The following is an 18,414-nucleotide window of genomic DNA, read 5'->3' as shown; positions in this document are numbered from 1 at the left end:
TAAGAATTTTTTTTAAATGTACACAAGATTATACCTTTGCTGAGCCCCAAACTCAGATGAAACAAAAGTCTTCATTAAATGACAGATTTTAGGAATATAATTTATCATCCCATTTACAATTACATTAACTATTATACTTATTTTCAAAGTGGGCTAAAATATGCTGTTTCAAAACCAAAGATCAAATTCTATACATAAAATCTCCAATCTTTTAAAAACATTTTGAATAGCCCAAAAGACACAACAAAATGTTTAATGACCAAGGCTGGGTAGCAGCTTTCTAGGATGGAAAGGAGGAACCCAAATGAATAAACATAAACTTGTCGCATTGGCAAAAGAGAGAAAAAAAGATTATCCCAACACAGGCCCAAAGAGTGTAAAATTCAGAAAAATTATCATTCCATCAGAACAGACATGTTAAAATAAAAGCCCAAAGATAAAACTAAAAATCTATGAAGCTAAACAGACCTTCAGTGTAAGAGAATGCTGCTGGAGGGGATTTGAGGTTATAGATGGTTTTGGGGGCCATTCAGAATTCATTTTATTTTCTGAAATGTTTTACTTTTTTAGTAATAAGTAATCTAGAGATCTTGGGAGTCAGGCAACCTAAAAGAGCCATGGTGGCGCAGTGGTTAGAGTACAGTACCGCAGGGTACTTCTGTTGACTGCCAGCTGCCAAAAGTTTGGCAGTTCGATTCTCACTGGCTCAAAGATGACTCAGCCTTCCGTCCTTCCAAGGTGCGTAAAATGAGGACCCAGATTATTGGAGCTAAGAGGCTGACTCTGTAAACTGCTTAGAGAGGGCTGGAAAGCACTGTGAAGCGGTAGATAAGTCTAAGTGATATTGCTACAATTTGTATAAACTAACAAATAAATTCTTATTAGTTTTGTCAATGTAAACTGAGATTGACAATTCCACTCAAAACATATTATTTATTTATTTGTTTCTATCCCACTGTTATTATTTTTATGAACAACTGAAGGCAGCAAAGCAACAAAATACATCTTCCTCCTCCTATTTTCCCCAGGGTTATCCCTGTGAAATTAGTAGAGCTGAGAGAGAGAAACTGGACCAAAGTTATTTTATTTTACTTTCATTAATCCTATCTCTTAGATTCAGTGAACATTTTACATTACAGGCTTGGTCTCTTGAAATGATATCAATATATTTAGATATACCTAATTTCACATAAGTAAGTCCACTTATAGGAATTTTGATATTAATCCAATGGACAGAAAAGTGTGGAAACATATTGTCTCAGATGACACTTGAACCAACATCCAGTGAGATGAGAGCAGCTGTTGCAATATCATGACACATCAGTAGGAAGTCACGTACACAGACAACCCAATACACATACAATACACATATAGGGTGACACTATAGGAACAGCAACGTGTAAAACCTGAGTCAGCTATAGCATAAGGATTAGCCATATATGGCAATATTCCCTATTCCTGTCTAACCTCATGTGTAACCTAACCCCCCCCCCCCTGCTTGCTGCACAATAAAAGAGAGGTGCGTAGTACTATCTGTGCTTCCTCTCACCAAAAGAAACCTTTGTGTCGCTGTCATCTTTGCCATCAAGAGGAGCCCGCCCAGACAGTCTGCCTGGGTGCAGGTCGTCAGCTGATTCATCCCAACACTGGGACCCGCAACGCATCAACTGGTGACCCCGACGTGATTGTCTCAACGATACGTCCCCGACAAAGCATGATTCTTGTCTAGGAATACGCTTCCTTCACTCCTGTACTATGCACCTGGAATAGGCTCGCGCATCGTAAGTATGGGCTCCTCACTTTCTCAAGTTCAGCTCAAGCATAGGGATGAACTTCTCTCTTTAGTGAAGAAGGCAAATTATTTGCAAAAGGCTAACAGCACAAATGTATATCCTCTGTCAAAAAATTATTTGGATGATTTTTTGAGTTATGTCCAACAACACTGCCCCGCGTATCCCGCGGAAGGCACTCTTAAACGTTCCTCTTGGGAACGGATGGGGAAATGGATGCATGAACCACCTAGGGCTCCGCCTCAGATTATTTGTTCTTGGTGTGCCATTATGGCTGCCCTTAATATTCTCTTTCCTGATGATTCTATCCAGTCTTCCTCAGACCCACCTTCTGCTGAACTCTGTCCTGTTGCTGCCTCGGCACCTCCCCCCTACTCCCTCCCACCCCTTGACTCTTCTCCGAATCCCTCTTCTCTGTTGCCTCCTTCCTCCACGGTGACAGATCCTCCTGTCCGTAATGCCTTTCAATCGGCTTTGGCGGAAGGAAAGCTATCTGCAGATGATCTTTCTTGTTTCCCTATGATTCTTCAAACCCCCACTGCTGGGGGTAATCCTGTCCCTCATTATACCCCATTGGAGTGGGCTTTGTTAAAGGAATTAAAAACTGCTGCTTCTAAGTATGGCATTCCTGTCGTACAACTCTTCAGACCTCAGCCCAAAAAGCAGAATTAGCAGCTGTCATTTTAGCCTTGGAAAAATTTCCTCACATCCCAATCAATCTTATCTCTGACAGCTTGTATGTCACTCAAGTAGTATTTCACATATATGGCTCTTATCTTTCCCCCTCCGTGGAGACTTCCCTTTTAGCACCTCCCGGGTTACCTCTCCGAGGGAAATGTCAGAGCTGATACTGCTTGCCAACAGGTTTTTGCTGCTCAAACACAACCTGCCCCCTTAACGGCAGGAGAAAGCCACACTTATTTTCACCAAAATAAAAAGGCTCTGGTCAAACAATTTGGCATTACCATGGCTGAAGCAATTGCCATCATCCAACAATGCCCCACATGCAGTCTCCAAGCGAAAGCTATCCCTCAAGGGGTTAACCCCAAGGGACTTCAGGCATGTGATACGTGGCAAATGGATGTTACTCAATATCCTCCTTTTGCCCCATGGAAATATCTTCATGTTACTATTGATACTTATTCAGGATTCATATTGGCCACGCCCAAAGGGGCAAAAATGCAAAACAGGTAATCAACCACTGTATTCGAACCTTTTCAGTGTTGGGATGTCCAAAAATACTAAAAACGGATAATGGACCTGCCTACACAAGCTCTGCTTTTTCGGAGTTTTGCCATCATTGGTCCATTAACCACAAATTTGGAATCCCTTTCAATAGCCAAGGGCAAGCTATTGTAGAAAGGGCAAACCAAACGCTTAAACAAGCCCTTGATTGGTACACGGGGTCAAAAGGGATTAGCCCCCCCAACCTCCCAACACTGCAAAATCTGTTAAATGTCTGTTTGTATACTCTTAATTTCCTTAACCTCACTGGAAACCCTCCCTCGTCTGCTGTGTCTCGTCATTTCACTAAACCTCTCTCCCCACTGCAAGACCACTTGTCTATTACAGGCAACTCCCAGATCCAGCTTGGAAGGGTCCTGCTGAACTTATCACCTGGGGGCGAGGCTACGCTGCAGTTCAGTTACCTGAAAAGGTTCTCTGGATTCCTGGTCGCTGTGTGCACCCTTGCCACACCTCCCCACCTGATCAGCCACAACCCAACGCAGACCCTCTGGATCTCCACTGGCTGAAGCTCCATGATGAATAACTGCTTCCTCTTCTTCACTGCATTATTTTCTTCCTTTTTCCTACAAACATTGCCTGCAAACCCCCTCAATCTACACCAGCCAGTGAAACAAACTTGGACAATATATGATGCCTACGATCGTGTCTTATTTTCCATCAGCAACACCACTCACCCATACACCTGGTGGCCTACCCTCAAAGCTGATGTCGGACAGATATTGGTAGGCCTCACCGCCTACACCAGCACGACCAAGACACCCACACCTTCTCCAGGATTCGTCCATCGCTATCGATTTTATATTTGCCCTGGACATAAGCAGACTCGCGAGAACATTCACGTTTGCGGAGGCCCCGCAGACGCCTTCTGTGCCGCTTGGTCATGTCTCTCCACCGGTTCTATCTCCTGGTCGCCACCGATCAAAGACGATTATATCTTTGTCTTCCAAAAATGGTTCTTGGCATCAAGCTGATTGCCCCTCAGGGAGCATATGGACTCCATGTAATCCCATGTATATTTTGTTTTCAGCGGGAGGGAAAAGGCTGACTACACGGTGGGAGGCGGGTCTTACCTGGGGAATCCGGATTTATGCTGATGGGTACGACTATGGCAATACCTTTACCATAAAATTCGTCATTGAGCGGCCCGCTATCCAAGTAGGTCCCAATAGAAACATATCCCTGGTAGAATATCGTCCAGGCCATACAGTTCCCCAACCTTTGCTACGGTTAATAAACTCTAGTTACCTCCTCCTCAATGCCAGCAACCCTGCAATTACCAATGATTGTTGGCTGTGTCTTAAGATTCATTAGATAAATTAAAAGAGCGGTTGGAAATACGCAAAAAGGAAAGGGAAGCAGGTAATACTTGGTACCATAATATGTTTAATTTCTCCCCATGGCTCACAACACTTCTTTCCTCAATTGCTGGACCATTAATATTGCTCCTATTGCTGTGTGCCATGGGCCCTTGTGTATTTGGGAAAATAATGCAATTCCTCAAAAAACGACTGGCCATTATTGATACTGAGATTACCAACATAAACATGCTTGTAAGAATAAGGTCCGAGATCAACACTCCAGCAGAAAAAAGGTCTCTACTGGCATTCACTTCGGACTCGGAGGAGAACGAAGATGAATACCCAGAAAAAGGAGACGGCCCTCGCATTCTAATATGCCGGCAGGACTTGGACTCGGAAGAGGACTAGATCCTGCAGCATAAAGAACAGAGTGGCCTCAAAATAATAAAAAACAGAGGAGATGTTGCAATATCATGACACATCAGTAGGAAGTCACGTACACAGACAACCCAATACACATACAATACACATATAGGGCGACACTATAGGAACAGCAACGTGTAAAACCTGAGTCAGCTATAGCATAAGGATTAGCCATATATGGCAATATTCCCTATTCCTGTCTAACCTCATGTGTAACCTAACCCCCCCACCCTGCTTGCTGCACAATAAAAGAGAGGTGCGTAGTACTATCTGTGCTTCCTCTCACCAAAAGAAACCTTTGTGTCACTGTCATCTTTGCCATCAAGAGGAGCCCGCCCAGACAGTCTGCCTGGGTGCAGGTCGTCAGCTGATTCATCCCGGCACTGGGACCCGCAACGCATCAAGCAGCCAATTCATGGACAGAGAGACATTACTCAGTCATCCAGGCCTTAGTCAGCCCTTGGAAGGGAAGAGGCAAGTGTTGTGCTCTGCCGACGTCCTTGGAGCTGGCAGCAGAGTCAGACAGTGTGGAGGAACAGGGGCTGGTCCTGGAGTCTGGGGAGGGCTCGGATGAGGGATCTGCATCCGACACAGAGATGGGGCCAGGGCCATCTGGGAGCTATGTGCTGACTTCGGAGCCTCGAGAATCTGACATCAGTGAGGCACAGAGCTGCCAGAAGGCAGGAATAGTTGAGACAAAAGGGGCGACTTGGGAGTAAGGCTTGGGGGTGATTGGAGACATAAAGGAGGAGCAAAGGGACATGAGCCTTTGCAGGAAGCAACTTTGTTCGTTCTGGTTGGTTTAAAATCTGAAGCTCTGTGTTGACTTTGTGCTCCGTTTGGCCTTGTACAGCTAATTGGCAATTTAGTCACTGGCAGCATTTCAAGGGAGATAAAGGTGAGTGCTTATCAGCCTTATCCCGAAAGACTGTGGCAGACTTCTGTTGGACTATTCACAAACTGTTTGGGACTCATTACGGGCTGTGAATGAATATAATTCACAGCCATTGAAATAAAACAAAAGGTTTTTGGGACTAGCATGTGTTTGTTACTGTCTCCGGAAGCCTTGGTCAGAGCAGCAGGAGGGTGAAAGATTGGGCAAGTTTTACTACTGCCAGAGAAAATCTCTTTTCTTGTTTTAGTTTGGATGTGTACTGACACATTTACCGTACTTCTCCAGGAACATCTGAGGTTTTTTGAATTCAAGGAAATGTCTTCAGTCCACCTCCTGGAAGGATTACATGGGCCTCCCCTTCCGGAACTCTGAGATGATGTTGCTATCCACAATAAGATGGTGTGTACAGCTATGGGGGCACCTCATTGCACCCATATTAATGCTGCTCCCATTACCATTTCAGGTTATTTATAGGATTTCTTTTGCTACCAGCCAACTATATTTCATCAGATACGAATCTTCTGGCTCCAGTATATTAAGAAATGCCCTCTGAAAGAATCCAGAACTTCCTCCTAGAAAGATTACCAGATTCATTATTTACCTTCAATAATGTAGGTTTCTATGAAAGCTCTCTATATTACACAGGAAATGTTTTAGGTCCTGGGACTTTCTGCAATTTCATACGTCTTAGCTACATAATTTTTCAAAATGATATTTTCATTTTTTCCCCATGGAATGGGTTGAGCAATCCATCTTGCAAAATGTCCCCCTTTTCAGATGTTTTCCAGAGAAGGTAATTCTTAAATGCAGATGGCAGAATGATAAAAAAATATTTCTTTTTGGCTTTCTCAGATACACAAAAATACACCAAGTGTCCAGATGATGAATACCCAAATAAGGACAGAATCCAGTGTATCCCCAAAGTTATAACCTTCCTGTTTTATAAAGAACATCTGGGCATCATCCTGATCTCTTTTGCCCTATTCTTGATCCTAACCGCAGACCTTGTTTTAATTATCTTCATTAAGTACCAAGAAACTTCCCTTGTCAAAGCCAACAACCGGGACCTCTTCTAAATCCTCCTGGTCTCCCTCCTGCTTAGCTTCTTGTCTCCTTTTCTCTTCATTGGTCAACCAAGGAAAGCCACCTGCCTTCTTTGACAAACGGTCTTCAGCCTCATCTTCTCAGTTGCCATTTCTTCTCTCTTGGGCAAAACCATCATGGTGGTGCTGGCTTTTCCTTTGGTTGACACAAAATCAGGAAACTGAGTGAAGAGATGGTTGGGGAAGAGCTTGGCCAACTCCATCATCCTGTCTTCTTCTGGTGTCCAAATTATCATCTGTTCCAACTGGCTGGAGCTTCCTCTCTCCCCAGCCAGGAATCTGCCTGGGACCTTCAATGAAGCCAAGCTGATCACCTTCAGCATGCTGGTCTTCTGCAGTGTCTGGGTGACTTTTGTGCCCACCTGCCTGAGCACCAAAGGGAAACACATGGTGGCTGTGCAGGTCTTCTCCATCCTGGCCTCCAGTGCTGGTCTGCTGGTCTGCATCTTCATCCCCAAGTGCTACATTATCCTTCTGAGGCCAGAGCTGAACACAAAGGAGCATCTTACCGCCAAAATAAATATAAAAACATGAGATATAACACCATTGTGATAGTGGAGGAATTGTTAATGTTTCTTTTATTTGATTTCAATTTAGATAGTATACAGGAGTCATCTATATGTTTCAAAATGGGGAACGACCAGAATTCTTACCGTTCCCTCCCCTTTCAATCAATCTTGCTAAAGAGATCTCTGTAAAATTCAGAGGAATTCCGCTCTTCAGCAACAGCTACTGAGTGTGACACCTTATTAAAAAATATTGATGCATTTGTTCCTACTGACAGCAGCTAAAAGTGAGAGAGAGATAAGTAGGAAAAGAGGTCAGGAGGAAGCTGTGGGAACCAAACACCAGCCTAGATGCCTGATCACCTCCCTGAGAATGCCAGAATGATGTGAAATGCTATGTTTGACCGTCTCTCAGCTGGGGAGGTAAATCTTCATCCTTGTTGTATGAGTCTTTCTTGATTTCCTGATAAAACCTCCTTTGTAGAATGAGTTCAGAAGAGCAGCTGTCTGGGATTTCAGTTTGGGATTGTTTTTATTTTGGTATGTACTTCACAGCAAAAAAGTAAAAAAGTGAATAAAAAATAAAGTGTGTTAAGAAATTTCCATTGTATATGTTTTTTCTTTTCTCAACCAGAGAAATAAAATAGTTTTCAGGCCCTTTAATTTTCCACTCTACAGTTTGTAACCTAAAGTATTTCTCTGCTCCTCCTCCAAGTTCGTCTTGTCTGTGAAGGGCTGGAGAAGATGTCCAGAGAAAGGGGGTCTTGAGACTCTTCTCAGGAGGAGGTTGCGGGATCCTGTCTCAAGGCAGCCACATCATTGACCAGATCACAAACCTTCAATGCTGCATAATATTCATCCAGGTCCAAAAAGGGGGAGAATAAGGGGGGTGGGAGACTTCTAGGTTTCTAGGAAGAGGCACCCATGGAAGGTATTCTGCTCTCCAACCATGCTGATCAATTGGTGATCAATGTTTAGGTTTCAGAATGGCTCCTTTGCAAATTCCATTTGAGGGCAATAAGAAAATATCTGATGGATCAGAGGAAGGTCAGTCCAAGATTCTCAGTGACCCTACAAATCCCTCTGGTTCTCCCACAGGCAGAAGGCTGAGACTGATTTGCTTTGCCCCACATGGAACAGGTGAGTTTCCCCACAATTTCACTTTCCTCGGATACATGCAACCTCCAAGGGAGAGAAATCTATAAGGCTTCCTGGAGGTGAAGGGGGTAAAGCCTGAAGGTGGCCATAACTACATTCTTTTCCCCTGGGGCCAAGGAAACTTGCCAGCATCTGGACATGTGTGCCTATACTCTGGCCAACCTGGAGACCAGGGCTCTGGTTGGGGACTGTGACAGGCTGAGGCCAGACAGGGGCAGGGATCGAGTTTAGCTCAGGGGTTGGGGAAATGCAGGGATTCAGGTGTGGGTTTTCCCAGAGAAGCTAAGATGAATAAAGGCCTTGAAGGGACTGGTTTGGAGTGGACCAAGTTTCTTTGAGGAGGAGTTTGTTGGAAGCACGTGCTCACCGAATCAATTGTTACACTGGTTGAATCCCACTGCCTATGCCATTAGATGGGCCCTCCTCTCCTGGAGGCAGTTCCTAAAAGGGAGCAAACTGCCATTCGAGGTCTGAAAGCTCTAAAAACTCCCCACAAACTGTCTCTCAAGCAATTGGGATAGGCACAATACTTCAGAAGGTTTAATTTTGAAATTAAACACATCTGGGGCTGGGGGTTCAAACTAGCTGGCTGATGCTCTCTCCAGGAAGCCACAGGACAATAGTCAGAGGGAATCCATGCCAGCATCCCTCCCTCAACAAGCGCAGCCCGTCACCATTAGAAGGCAAACGGCTAACCGAAGAGAAACCTTGGAAAACAGGGTGACCAAAAGCCACAGAGAGGCGCTTTCCCAGGACCAGTGGCTCCAAGACAATCTAAGATGACTGACTCAAAGAGATGGATTGGCATGGAAAGGATCCAAAATATATGTGCCAGCCGGCCAAAGACTCCAAGGCCTCAAGGCTGGGTGGATATTTTGGCTTCCTGAAAACCCGACGTCTGACTGGAAGGCAGTTTTGGTGGCCAAAGAGGAGAACTGAAGTGGAGGAGTCCGTGAAAAGCTGCGCTATTTGCTCCACCGTGGAAGTAAGGCATGGGAAGCTGCTTGGACAACTCCACACTGTGGCAAATCCCAGCCAGCCATGGGAGAACATGGTCATGCACTTGCCTGACAGCGAAGGAAATTCAGTAACCTGGACAGCTATAGATTGGTTTCTCAAGCAAGCCCATATGTCCCTTCTTGCTCCGGGTGACCCTCAGCTTGGAAATCGGCCAAGACATTCGTGAAACACGTCTCTAGGCTGCCTGGAGTCCTACACAGAACCTGCCAAAGTCTGGAACGGCCTGCCTGGTTCCGTTGTCTCCGCCACACATTTTCTCAGTTTCAGTCACACATTGGCTTCTGTGGACCTTCCTTCATCCTTAAGAGGGGGCATAAGTGCACCCATGTGCCTATCGTCCCTCTGGCTGCATTTTTTCTCTCCCTCTTATTCTTCTTATTTTTGTTTGGCAAATTCTAATAAAATAAAATAAATAAAAACAAGTAAAGGAGGATTCTCCCCTCCATGAGGGCCTCCTCTGTGTCCCCCTGAAGCCTGGATGGGCCCAGAGGGGGCAGGAGGAGGCCCCTTTAAGTCAAAAAGGAGCCCACCCCAATTTCTGGACTCCCCAGGAGAGACCTTGGGCAGAGGGGGAGCAGCCGTGACCATTAGGGGCTCCTTGTCGGCTCTCCAGAGGCTGCACCTGAACATGGGTTTCCTCAGGGGGTGGGGGGTGGCTGTGGGAATGTTTCCCTGGCTTGGCAGAGGGTGTTGTGTGAACAGGATCCTCACAGGAAGAAAAGTCTCCCCAGCTTATTTTCAGTTGCAGTTGGTGATCCAACCTGCCTCCCCTGAATTGAGACCCTTTGGGGCTCCATTGTGTTTCACTGACTTGCCAGCCAGCAGGTCCAATCTCAGGAGACAAACCCCGGTTGAGAGAGACGGTTGTGGATGCAGGCATGGCTGGGGTCCTTGGGTGAGGAGGCTCTGTGGATGGCATAAGGGGCTGTTTGTGGCTCCTCAGCTGACCACCTGCCTCAGCTCTACCTGCTCTGTTTCTAGGATTAGAATTAAAAGAGTGTGGCTGGTGTGTATCCTCTGCTGGTGGACAAGAAAAAGAAATCTTTGTATATATTAAAAAAGAGGGGAAACTCCCTGATTCCCTGGTGACCCTCCAGTGTTCAATATCCCCCTCCTGCCCCCATGCAATTGGGGTGTTGAAAGGCTGGAAAATGCCTTTCTTCTGAGGATTCAGTTTTCCTGCTGGGAGTGCTCCAATACACAGAGGCAACTACTTGGGAGCAGGTTTCTTTAATTTTCAGGAAGGCAAGAGATAGCAAGAAGTCTGCGTTCCTGGGGCTAGCCAGCTTTGTGTAATAAACTCCTGATTTTTATACCTTTTCTCCTTTTGTGTGTGAGTGCTTGTGTTTGTATTTCAGGGGGTTGTCTTCATTTCCGCCAGAGGGTAAACTCTGCGGGGTGGTTTGATTGGATTATCAGTTTCATCCTAATGTTTTCTTATATTTGTTTGGTGGCAATCTCCTGTCTGCTATGGAATTCATTTCGTATCTTTTGTCTATTTGTTTTGCTGATTTGGCATGACCTTTTGTTTGTAAGGGATTTCTTTTTCTTGTTTCCCTAATTTTCTTAATTACTTTGGCTTTTGTCTAGGGGGCTTCTTTCAATACCTTTTATCAAATCTCTTTTCCTATGCAAGTTTGCTTTTATGGCTAGCCTGATGTTCCCCTCGCATTTTTCCTGCTTGGGTGTCACCCCTGTCCTGGTGAAGTTCCCTTTCCACAATCCTTTCTTTTTTTTTTTCTCTAAGGGGTGGTTTCTGATTGAATGTCTGGGTGTATTTGGTATTCATGGTCAATCTGTATCATCATCATGGCTGCCTGTCCCTTTTTTAATTTTCTCTTTTTAGAGGGGATACAGGCCTTTAGGCAGCTGAGGCAGGGTGGTATGCACCGACAGAGGCAACACATGAGTGCTCCAAAGACACAAATGTTGACTGTGGTTGTTATGAGGATTTTGAGCCAATGGAAATCTGGCATCCATGAGAAGAGCCATGAAAAGTCCAGGAATGATTGCTCCTGGCCAATATTTTGAGTTAGCTCTTTCAGGTGGTGGATGTCCCTCCCTACGAGTTCTGAGGTTTCGTTCAGATTGAAGCAACACATCCCTCTGAACGTTTTGCAGCCATAGTTATGCTTCAAGAGAAGGAAGCCTATTGCTGCCCAATTCTTCAAGGTGGCTTCTCTGACCTCCCTCAGTTCTCTGTTAAGGGCATCCAGGGCATGGGAGGTCAAATTCAAGCTTTTTTCCAGGGTACATGCTAGTCTATTCAATTTTTTAGAATTTCGCACTGCCAATCCAGATACCCCTACCAAGGATATTGCCAATGAGATGTATTCTGTTTTTTGTGGGAAGGGAGACTTTGGAATCACAGTCTGAGTCTAGGGTTTGGAAGGCTCTCCTGTGTCGTCTCTGTAGGGATGGCATAAGCATGGTTAACCTTCCCAAGGTGCAGGGGCCATTTGTGGCATTTGCAGGAAGGTATGAGTAGGCTTTTAAGCCACAAAGGAAAAACCATCCTGGTGGGAGCTTCAGGTAACCATATGAAAATGATATGGTCTCTGTATAGTTGCATTTTAGTTCTGTGTTGCTAAGATTGGTGTATTCTGTGACCCTAGGTGTGCTGCACCCAGTGACATTATGATTTCCCTCCTGCTAAGCAAAAGTTCTCTTGCTAAACATTCCCATATGTTTTCCTTTCTCTGGGATAAGCTTTGGTTCCAGGAGCGCAGTTTCTTGTGTTACAAATGTTACAATTATTACAGATAATAATACATAGAATACATTGCATTTCATGTTCCCCATTGCTAGATTTCTTTTCTTCCCTTCCTCCCCCCTCCTCTTTTTTTTTTAATAGCAATATAAAAAAATGTAAAAGGTCAAGTATCAAAAAATTATGAGTAAAGTCCTTTTTGTTAAAAAAAAAACACGATGAAAAAAGGTTTTAAAAAAGGAAAAAATGGAGAAGGTGAGACAAAAATTTTTTAAAAAATAGTTTATAACTCAGCACCTGAGAGTCCAGTTTTGTGTAATGCAACCTTTGCACTTGGTTCCTCACAGTGGTGTGGTTCAACAGTGTTGAAGAATGCTGCAAGCGTCCATTGATCTGTGTCCCGATCTTTCTTGAGTTTGATGGGTGGGATTGATTGTGGTGGAGTTTGGCTATGGTCTATGACTGCTGGCTTTGCATGTGTCCAATGTAGCCAAAAGTCTCATTCTGCAAACCTTTATGGCGGTGTGTGTAGTCAGTAAAACTTGGTGGGGTCCTTTCCACCTGGGTTGTAGAGGGGAGGTTCTGGTGAAGAACTTGATCCACACCCAATCTCCTGGCTCATATGGATGCAGGGCTTCTTCCAGGGGTAAAGTCTGTGTCAGCGCACTCTGGGTCCAGAGGGTCTGTAGTCTCTTTTGCAGGACTGTAAGATAAGAAGAGAGAACCCTATCCCCCTATCTAAGCAAAGGGAATGAGGATCTAGGCTGAGAATGAGGATCCTAGTAGGGTATGGGGGGTGGGGTGACCAAAAAGGATCTCAAAGTGGGGGGGAGAAATACCTATATCTTGTCTTGGTCTGGTTCTGAAATAAAAGAGGGCAATTGGGAGCACTTGTGGCCAGGAGAGGTGTGTCTCCTTTAAGTAGTCCCACTTCTGATGTATCCCAGCCCCATAAGGAGGGTGGCAGGCTTTTTAAATCTTCATGAAGTCCTGTGTTGCTGGTTATCAGCATGATTGTCTTGTGTGTGCCTTTTCCTGGGATTTCCAATTGCAGCCCCTGTTTTCCACATGTTATGGTAACTCCCATTTTACACAGGAGATCCCTTCCTAGTAGAGACAGTGGGGACTGGGGGCAAATAGTAAATGCATGGTCTACTGTGAAAGGTCCTAGTTCTACTGGTACATTGTGGGTAAATTCTACAGAGATTATTCCTCCCCCATTATGCTATCCTGAGCCCCTTCAGCCACCGAAGCTTTATATGGTAGTTCAGTAATGAGGAGGTGGCTCCAGTATCAACTAAGCAATTGTATTTCTTTCCTCCTATAAGAATGGTGACAATGGGTTCCCCTTCTGGGCCATTTTCTAGGAGGATAGCCAGCCCGTTAAAGGTAGCCATGAATTCAGTGCTTTCATTATCATGTTCTAGTCAAGAAGGGGTAAGTCTTGTTCTCTCCTTTTGCTCCCATTGATGTCTATTGTTATTATTTTTTGGAGGAAAGGGAGCACTGGGTGGTGCCTGGTGACTGAAACTTTGTTGCTCAGTGTAATGGATTGGATTATTGCCTGGCCTCATGTTTCTAGGTGGTGGGTGATACCGGTTGCAGGGGGGGGTGGTGTTGCCTACATTGCTTGCTGAAATGTCCTTCCTGTCTGCACCTATAACAATGCTGACATTTGCCTTGCGACCATCCTGCTTTATCGCAATGCTAGCATTTCTTTGAATTATAGGGGGTTTTACCTGGCATTTGTCTGGCATCATGTTTCATTACAGCAAACATTTGAAAGTCTTCCTGTCTTTCTACTCATCTCTTTCTATCTTTCTCTTCCTCTTTCAGCTTGTCTCTTTGATCATAGACGAAGTTAGCAATCCTGCGCAACTCTGCTATGTCTAAGGTTGGCCAGTTAGAGATGAAGCGGTGGAAATGTTCTTTAATATCTAAGGTGGACTGATCCACGAAGGCTGAAGCTAAAATCCTTTGGTTCTTCAGGCAGCTAAGATCTAGGTGGGCATATGCAGTAGCTGCTTCTGACAAGTGGACCCAAAAGGCATCAGGGTTTTCCTTTTCCCTTTGTGTTGTTTTTTTTGAAATTCAGACTAGTTTAAAAGGTTTTTTTTTTCTTATTTCCTCTAGAGCTTCTAGTAAGTTATCTTTTGCTCTAGTGTATTTGTCCCATTGATTGGTATCATTATAATCCCAGTCAGGGCGATGTATTGGCCCTGCGATGTGGGCTGGGGCTGCCTGACCAGGGATAGTTGGTGGTTTGGCTATTTGGTCTGTTTTTGTTTTTTTTTCCAAACAATTTTAATAGTTCGTCTATCATTAGAAAGACTTGTAACAGCAGAGTCATGTCACCCCAGGATGGATTATAGCTGTCTATGATAGATTTCAGGGTTTTAATAACTGTTTGAGGATCAGCCCTGAAAGCTGGGGTATCCTTTTTCCAGATGACTAGGTCAGAGGCAGAGAAGGGAGTGTGGGTAAAAACATATTCTAGTTGTCCCCTATTTCTGCCTGGCACTGGCTTGCTTAAAGGGAGCCATAATCTGTGCCTCAGTATTCCCTTCCCTGAAATGGGTTTCAGGCTTTTCTTTCTTTCTTTTTATTTTTCTCAGTCAGGTCTTTGGTCCTAACAATATCAGCCCAGCAGTACCAATAGGGTATTTGGCTGGGCTTAATGCATGTTCTAAGTGCTTTCAGGGTTTTATAATCTAAAGTACCACTATCAGGCCAAATTTGTCTACCCATGTCATCTCGCAATAAAGCCCACTTTTTGCTAGCCCACTTTTTGCAAATTCTTTTCACTTCCTTTCTATTCATTCCGGTTAGGACAGGCACTTGCCTTTCGTCCCAAACCTCAAGTAATTTATCCAAGGGGTCTCTTCCATTGCCCTCGAGCTACAACTTCCCATATTCCCTACCTGATGTGGGATTACTTTGGTTTAGCCGGGCTCCCACCGTCAGTTTTCAGACAAAAAGGTCTGGAAAGGACTCCAGTTTCCCTACACACGGAGTACGGGCCCCTTTCTCGTAGGGAAACTCCGCCATCAGTTTTAAGACCCCCTAAAAACGGGATCTTGGAGGACCATCTGCCCCTAGCAGCACAGTACGGGCCCCTTCCTACACTCCACCGTCAGTTTTCAGATCTCCCTTAAAGGTGGGGATCTGGAAGGACCTGCTCTGCTTTGTAAGGCAAACTATTTCCAATTTTGTTTGCCAGCAGCCGGCACGGGCCCCTTCTAAATGCACAGGGCTTTACTTGCAGGATGCACTGGGACTATTTATTCTGCTTTCTATTTATTTCCCAACAACAGTTCCTTTCTCAGCCCACTCGGTTTTTCTTATGTCCTTCAGAAGGACTCACACTCTGTGATTACCCCTTGCGTTCCCAAATCCAGCCGGTCACGGCTTGTTGGAGCTAGCAGCTGGCTGGGGTGCGGCTGGCAATCACAGAGGAGGTGAGGTCCCACTGTTTCCACAGAGAAAACCCACACTCACACACCTGGTACACTCACGCTTCCACTCCCCTCCCTAGTAAGATTATAAATTTGAAGTGGTACTCACCTGCTTTCAAGTAGCTGTTGAGCAGAAAAGCCCAAGGACTCCCTTTACTACCCTTATGCCTTCCGGGCTGGGTCCGTGGATGTTTTCCCTGGACAAAGAAGGTCCATGCCGGCTGGGTTTGGATCTGCGGGCCCGGTCCAGTGGCAGGGTTGGCTGGAAAACCTTCATGGTCGCCAATTGTTGAAAGGCTGGAAAATGCCTTTCTTTGGAGGATTCAGTTTTCCTGCTGGGAGTGCTCCAATAGACAGAGGCAACTACTTGGGAGCAGGTTTCTTTAATTTTCAGGAAGGCAAGAGATAGCAAGAAGTCTGCGTTCCTGGGGCTAGCCAGCTTTGTGTAATAAACTCCTGATTTTTATACCTTTTCTCCTTTTGTGTGTGAGTGCTTGTGTTTGTATTTCAGGGGGTTGTCTTCATTTCCACCAGAGGGTAAACTCTGCGGGGTGGTTTGATTGGATTATCAGTTTCATCCTAATGTTTTCTTATATTTGTTTGGTGGCAATCTCCTGTCTGCTATGGAATTCATTTCGTATCTTTTGTCTATTTGTTTTGCTGATTTGGCATGACCTTTTGTTTGTAAGGGATTTCTTTTTCTTGTTTCCCTAATTTTCTTAATTACTTTGGCTTTTGTCTAGGGGGCTTCTTTCAATACCTTTTATCAAATCTCTTTTCCTATGCAAGTTTGCTTTTATGGCTAGCCTGATGTTCCCCTCGCATTTTTCCTGCTTGGGTGTCACCCCTGTCCTGGTGAAGTTCCCTTTCCACAGGGGAAAAGTTGGCCTAGGGTTTGGGCCTCCCCCTCCTTGGTGGCCCTTCAGTAGAAGTCATCTGTCCGGCTGTCTCCTAGGGCAGATTGCTCAAACTTAGCACAGATGCCTCAACTTTAATTCCTAGAATTCCCTGTCCAGCACTCAGGGTCCTCAATCTGCTTTACAGGTTTTAGCTGTCTGTAGGATGCTGTCTACAGTCCAGCCTTTCAGTCCCAGCTCCCCCCGCCCAGACAGTGAGAAGAACAGCTAAAGCGGGCAAGAACCCTGCAGTGTCCTCCATTTTGTGGCCTATTTTTCCTAAGGGTATTCTTCCTCCCTCTATTTTGAGTGGGGGGGGGGAGAAAAGCTGAGGGGAGATTTTCTCTCCTTTCCAGTCGGGACTCAGGGAGGGTTTCCCAAAGGGAGGGAGGGAGGTTGGGGGGCAGCAGGGGGAGGAAGACCAGCAACCCCCCGGTTACTTTGGGGGGAGCTCCAGAGGTTCCCAGCCCCCCGGAGGTCATCTTGTTGGACCCCTGTCTAAGCAGGACCCCCTCCGCCCTCCTGAAGTTGAGTGAATGAGAAAGCAGAGCTTTGTGTGTGTTCAAATGATCTAATGACTTTGAAGTTCTTTCTCCTGCTTGGAGCCCCAGAGATGGTTTCAGATGCTGGTTTTCAGTACTCCCAGTGAGGCCAGCCCTGAGGATACTGGGGCTGCTGCTCCGCAGGGCAGAAAGGCTGGGGGCAAATCCCATGAGACTGAGAAAAAAGGGAGCACGTGGCTGTGACCATCTCGGGGTCGCCTTCCTCTCTCTCTCTCTCCCTCCTGCCAGGCATTGGGAGGAAGGAGGGAGGGAGGGAGGTGGCTGCTTCCTGGGACTTTTTCCGGGTCCTCTAGGTGAATCTCTGTCCCGCCCGGATCGAGTGAGTTCCCATGTGGGCCTCTCAAAGGCCTGGACTCCAACCCCCATCATCCTCAGCCCCAGTCGTGCCGTTAGCAGAGACCCCAAAGAGAGGCCCAGCAGAGGCTCTTCCATCCCCCCAGGGAGGAGCCAGGGGGCTCCGGGGTCCCAGCTGAAGAGCAGCGGCCACAGAGGAGGAGGAGGAAGAGGAGTCTTTCCTGGAAGGTCCTGCCAGCCATGCCTGGTCCAGGGAGGTTTGGGACTGGAGAGCCTCACTTGGGATACGGGGAGCTTGGACAACTCTTCCTGAGCCTGAAGGGCCAGGAAGGGGCCAGATTCGCAGGGCGACCCAGGCTTGGCTCCAGGACAGCCTCAGAACCAGCCGGGACAACTCCCAAACCAGGATCTGGGTCTTTAAGGGTTATTTAGGGTCAGTTCAATTGACGGTGGCATGTTTCACTCCTGAGGCCATAAGAAACCCTGCATTCTGCAAGCCGGCCAATGACTGAGGGTCCCTTCAGGGGTCTTTGTTGTTTCCCAAAATGGAGGCAACACATGGAGAGAGGTTGGTCTGCATGAGTGTTTTTCAAACTTGAAGAGGAATGGACTTCAACCCCCAGAGTTCCCCACCCAAGAATGCATGGACTTCATCATGTTGAGCAGGGAATTCTGGGAATTAAAGTCCCTTCATCTTCGAGTTCCAAGTTTGGAAAATGGTGGTCTACCTTCTTCCCTTATGTCAGGAGTTAAAGTCCTGCACCAAGACTTGACTAACTCACAGGTTGCTCAATATATTTTCTTTCTTTCTCTGTCTCTCCCTCCCTCCCTCTCCCACTCTCCCTCCCAGGTAACCCCAGATCCCCCTCTGAAGACCCGGTCCTGCATGGTTTCCCCCCAACAGGAGCCTCTCCTGGAAAGACATGAAGCCCAAGTGAGGCTGGAGTAACCCTGGGGGCTGTATCCTCCCAACACTCAACCCAGGGACCCATAAAGCAGGTTAGCCTCTTCCCAGAATTGGGGGGTGGGGGCTCCTCCAGATCCCCTCCTCCTTC

At 46.0% G+C, this 18,414-nt stretch overlaps 2 protein-coding genes and 1 long non-coding RNA gene across 3 annotated transcripts in view; 2 read left to right on the top strand and 1 right to left on the bottom strand.

The window, feature by feature from the left end:
- The window catches only part of LOC148123670 (vomeronasal type-2 receptor 26-like), a 211,190-nt gene that overhangs the window by 66,855 nt on the left and 125,921 nt on the right, over positions 1-18,414 (top strand). The window lies entirely within an intron of this gene.
- LOC148123672 (uncharacterized) overlaps positions 1-18,414 on the bottom strand; it is a 127,379-nt gene that overhangs the window by 37,905 nt on the left and 71,060 nt on the right. The gene's annotated exons all lie outside the window — the stretch shown is intronic.
- LOC148123673 (vomeronasal type-2 receptor 26-like) overlaps positions 1-18,414 on the top strand; it is a 128,075-nt gene that overhangs the window by 51,665 nt on the left and 57,996 nt on the right. The gene's annotated exons all lie outside the window — the stretch shown is intronic.

This window comes from Pseudonaja textilis, unplaced genomic scaffold (genome assembly GCF_049901715.1).
Source record: "Pseudonaja textilis isolate UNSWEBS1 unplaced genomic scaffold, rPseTex1.2 PTEXSCF25, whole genome shotgun sequence".
Taxonomy (NCBI): domain Eukaryota; kingdom Metazoa; phylum Chordata; class Lepidosauria; order Squamata; family Elapidae; genus Pseudonaja; species Pseudonaja textilis.
Note: the sequence above shows the minus strand (reverse complement) of the source record. Positions and strands in the feature narration are given on the sequence as shown.